Genomic DNA, 5385 nt, shown 5'->3' on the forward strand with positions numbered 1-5385 from the left:
TAAGGAACACCTTGCCAGCGGATCCATGCACCGGGGACACAAATCAACCTCCCCCATGAGATTTTGAGTGTCAGACACTTTGTTTTCTGCATTCTGGTGAATTTTCATGCACCAATTTGTGCTATCTATGCATCAATTTCAAAGTCCTCCACTACTCTTTTTGAAGGAAATAAAGAATCACTAAGAGTATTTGTAGGTATTATAAAATAAATCTCGTTTTAACCTTCAGTCCAATAAAGGATGGGTTAGCCTAGCCATTAGCAGATGAATGTCCACCAATGTACAGTTGTTTAGTATATTTTACAGCATAGTATCTTCTCTAGGCATGTAAGCATTATAAAATAAATTGTTAGCCAACAACAATTGACCGTATTATGGGATAATCTTTATTCAAGAGCATGTTTGAGAGATTTGCTTTCCCTCACAACCCTGCCCTGGCACTCAAGTAGCCCCTGGGAATTGAGCTCTAAGGTCACAGTGTTCATCCTGACGCGTCCTCCTGTGGATAAGACTTTCCTGATGCTGCCGGCCGCTGTGTTGTCTTCAGGTCTTCACTTGACATGACATGACACCTGCCAAGCAATAACTTCCTCCGCTGATCGGCCCAGGAACACCTGAGCTTCATCACGATCTGCGAAACATGGCAGATTCAGTAAGACAAATACATAGCAATATAACAGTATAAGTACTAAAGGCTGCAAAAGGTCATTGTAGCTTAAAGTAGTCCTAATATATATATCAGGCTACAAACCGGCGCTTTTGATGTGAGGCTGAAGAGTCAGTGTGTCTCTGTGGTGGGTCAGTCTTGCAGGCAACATCCCATGTTGCAGCTAAATGTAGTGATGGGTTAGCCTGTATGCAGGAATAACTTAGAGGTTAGACCAACTTAACTTGACAGTATTCATCATTGCACTATTACTAGCTGTAAATCCACTTTTGTACTTACACTTATTTTAGCTTATTTTAGCTTTTATACTTATATCCACTTTCTTCTTAATTTATCTTAGCTGTATTATAGTGTATTATATTTTGAGTTGCTTAGTACTTCTACTCCTGTCTGCATTGACATGATAGTGAGCAGCTGTAACGAAAGAGTTGCAATAAAGTATTTCTGATTCTGAAATGTGTAGTTATGGCAACAGCTACACACAGTGTAATAATGATAATAATAACAAATTGTTTTTCTAACAATTATTGAATAAGAAACTGATGTACCTTTCCATTCCCTTAGTATTTAGCTATTATAGTAAAAAGTATGGGCACTGGTATATGTAATATCTGTCCTTTTATTCCAAAAGTTGTAATGAAAGCAAGGGAAGTATATATATAATAAAGATGTGGAAAAGTGAATGCACCCGCAGCGAGGCAGGGATCATTTCATTGGTCAACACTACAGCAGCACAAAAGATCCGAGAGCAGAGGAGAAGTCTGAGAGCAGACGTCTCGCCAGCGCACAGAAGCAGCCTGAGCGCAAGGAGGAGGGCCGAAGCTGGAGTGCAGGAAATCTGTGCAGGAAAGAATATATCTGAGTGCAAGCACACAGTCTGAGCAGAAGCAGAGCAAATCTAAGTGCGAGCAGGGGTTATTTGAGTGCGAGGGCAGGGTTTTGAGGGAAAGCATTACAAACTCTGAACTAAAATCAATAAGTCATGCTCTCAAATTAAAAGAAAACGCTATTGAATAAAGATAGGAAAATAATCTCATACCGTATCTGCCTCTGGGGACATGGGGTAGCATGACGTTGCTCGAACGTGGTAGTCCCCTGCTGAATGCTGCTTCAGGTGGGACAGTCCACCATGGGCAACAGAAAATACTCTGTAGAGTTGGAGAGAAACTGTAGAGTTTGTACTCATTCCCACTGACAGGACTGATCCACTGGTGGTCTGTCTGCCATTCAGATCTGGATTTGGACAGCCTCTTTTTTTTTTTTTTTTTTTTTTTACGGGTGGACGTGAGCTGGAGGTATTAGCTGACATTTTTTAATTAACGCGCCTCTCTGTAACCAGGGCAACGATGACGTTGAGTGACAGACAACTTTCCTGTCATTTTAGGTGTCATTCTCTTATGCGAATAATTCTGATTTAATGCTTTTCCGCTATGTCTCGTTAAAGTCTGGTTTGGTCTCTCATGTCATTCATGTGAAAACGTAGTGTATGCATTAGAGTAGGGTGTGGACAATAATAAGTCCGCACCCTACTTATAGGGTGTATTGATTCATACCAGTATTCATACCACTATTGATTCAGTAAGCGACAGTGCATTTTATTTTTCAATACAGGACAATTCTGTATTATACTGGACGGGTGGCAACCCTAGTCTCTGCACTCTGTGGTGAAAACTCTTATTTTGCATCTGGGAAACTTTGACTCTGCCTTGTCTTTTATTTATTATTGTCATTTTGCATAATTTATATCAGTATTTACTGTTGTTCTATGTAAAGTTGCTCAGCAGCACTGGCTGCAGCCTCAATTTCAGCCAGATGAGTCGGTCCCTGTTGGTTAGGGTGAAATCAATCCTCTCTCAAATAATCACTAAGGCAACCATCAGGTCAAAATGTCTATTTCGCCAACATGACTCATAATCTAATGGGCACATTTGCTATGCAGATCCATACTCCCACGTGGGATAAACCCCAGAATTCAATGAAAACATGGCCTCTAGACCACCCATAGGTAGGGCAAGACAGTTTTGTTTATATAGCACATTGCTCCAGCCTCCTTTAATTGTAACCTAAACATAACCATTGTAAGTTTTAATCATTTCAGTGCTTAAACTAACTGTTTATAATCGTATGCTTTTGCCATGCATTTTAGTTTGGCAAGGCCAATCATGGCCCTTTTATCTATAACCCTGGGGGGATCCGTAATTGTGGCTGCATTAAAACCTTACTTACGTGTGGCTGTGTGTCAGGTTTTTGTATCGTGTCAGCACACTGGTGTGTGAGAGGGAAGGGGAAGACAGAAGTTGTATACATGGGTGTACAGCAATCTTCTAGCTTATAGGTTTTACACTCTGTTGCACTGGGAAAGCATTCCAAGAGCCAGTGTACCGCATAATTGCTGAGTGACACACACACACACTGGTTTGTAGGATCAAAAATGTGGTACCCCAACCATCACACAGAGAAAGTCTACTGATGTCACCTCTGCTGCTTGACAATGATACACTCAAATGTCCTATACTTTCTGAATGTATATAGTATAATGATCTACTTACTGTTATTTACCTCCAAAATAAACACATAAAACATAATTACAATAAATATGCATGCACACCAAACTACCAAACCCCCACTCTCCTATCCTACCACTTGGTCCCTCCCGGAACATTTATGTTGGTGTTCGTAATTAATGACCAAATAAACTGACTGTACAGATCTTCCATTAATAAAATACAGAGGCCTCCAGATATCGAGTAGCAGAAAGGGGTTGAGTTTCAAACTTTAAATGACTTTAATTAATTGCTAGCATTTAGGGCTTTCCCATTTTTCAATATCCTGCTGTTTACTGTTTGTTATCACAATTAATTAGCTGAGTGATTGAGAATATTAATCTCAAATAGGAAAATTATAAGCACCACTTGCACTGCATCCTCTGCCTGACATAGTGTACAGACACACATTGTAAAACTAACACTCATGCATTTTTTATTCCACACCCCTATTGAATGTGAATATGTTGAGCTGGGGGCCCATTTTTAATGTTGAATTTAAGGTTTATTTTTTATTAAATCACCATTATTCACATCCCTGTACTCAATTCAATCACAGTGATTTTTTACATTAATCAGTGCAATTTCTATGCAGCACCTACTGCCGACTACTACTTTCTTGTACCATTACCATTTACTCTATCATTGTAATATAATGCATATAATATAGTCCTAGTTTTACTTCAGTTCCAGTGTATTATTTATCCTTTTTACTGTACTTTGTTCCTAGCTAGATTCTTAAAAGGATACATACTAAGACTAATTTCCATAGATTTGACCATCATTCAACCATCTGTTATGATAAGAAACACAACCAGCCAGACAATCAAACAAGGATTAACGATAAAGTTTCTTGCCATTTCAGACTTTACTGTAGCGATGTCACTGTGTTCCCAGATCTCAGCAATTACTTTGATATTTACAATGGCATCTGACTGGTAGAAACGATGCCCAGATGTACAAAAATTAAGATCCACATTTTACTAAACCAGAATTATCCTTTAAACCTGCATTACACAAAGAAAGTTAATTCAAAAATGGTGGTAAGGCCATCTATGTTAGAGCGTGGCTCTGGTAAAGGGCCAAATTGAAGTGTACGTGTGAACTGTGTAGGATAAACGGTGCCTAATTATATGTTCGGTGGTTACGTTACCAGTCTGTAAAGGAAGGAGTTGCTTTGAAGTTGCTTATGATTATCTGGCGGTTCTGCTGGATAAGCCGGGCGGGGAAGAATGTTGGTTCCAACTGAATAGAGTCCTTGCTGTGCAGTCCATCTGTTGTTCTCCTCAAAGTCAGTACTATTGTTGCAGGAATCGTACGCAGGCCCTCTCGTCGCTGCTATAAGAGAGAGAGTTTAGTTGTGTTGTGTGTCTGCTCCGGGCAGATCACACAGAGGGGGAGACAACAGCAGCAATCTGCTGCTTTAGAAGAATCCCTGGAGAAGAGAGTGGAGGAAAGAGACAGAACAGTGGCTGCTGACCCCTTTTATTGACATCAATAACATGACATCACGGGTCACAGGTCAGACTGACCAATGGTAGCTGGAATGCTGAGTTCAATGGCTCTCCTTATAAAAGTTCAGTTAAAGTCCCACAAATGAATGAATTCAATGGTGCCCGTGGTCCCAACATTAGCAAACAGTTGCTTACTGTATTTACACATCGAGCAGGCACGGAGCAACATTAGCATTCATTTGGAGTCATGTTTCTATCTACCTGATAAAGTTAAAGGTCCAGTATGTAACATTTAGGAGGATCTATTGGCAGAAATGGAATATAATATAATAGATATGTATTCATTAGTGTATAATCACCTGAAAATAAGAATAGTGTTTTTGTTACCTTTGCGGGTCCCCTTCTATAGCGAAACATACATGGCGGTTCCATGATTAACCCAGAACGGACAAACCAAACACCGGCTCTAGATGGGGCCTTTCGCATTTTTTCGCATTAGTTTCAATCTGTCTGGCATTTTAGCTGCTAAATGCACCACTATGTTCACCACACAGTCACTAACAGTGTCTGCCTGCAGTTTGGTGCTGGGCAAGGATTGCACAGTGGGTTATCAGAACTTTTTCACTACAAACAGCTGTCTGCTCTGACTGAAAATGATGCTGATGAGAGCAATGAGAACCAAAACAGTAAAGTTGTTAAGGGGAACTGCAGCATCAGGTCA

At 40.1% G+C, this 5385-nt stretch overlaps 1 long non-coding RNA gene across 1 annotated transcript; it reads right to left on the reverse strand.

The window, feature by feature from the left end:
• Positions 1 to 397: 397 nt before the first annotated feature.
• LOC122880327 lies at positions 398 to 4650 on the reverse strand. The gene is made up of 5 exons (XR_006378892.1): positions 4364 to 4650; positions 1707 to 1815; positions 1356 to 1505; positions 752 to 852; positions 398 to 631 (listed from the first exon to the last, which is right to left on the reverse strand). It is a non-coding gene; the product is annotated as an uncharacterized LOC122880327 (long non-coding RNA).
• Positions 4651 to 5385: the final 735 nt, after the last annotated feature.

The sequence above is a fragment of the Siniperca chuatsi genome, linkage group LG8 (genome assembly GCF_020085105.1).
Source record: "Siniperca chuatsi isolate FFG_IHB_CAS linkage group LG8, ASM2008510v1, whole genome shotgun sequence".
NCBI classification, from domain to species: domain Eukaryota; kingdom Metazoa; phylum Chordata; class Actinopteri; order Centrarchiformes; family Sinipercidae; genus Siniperca; species Siniperca chuatsi.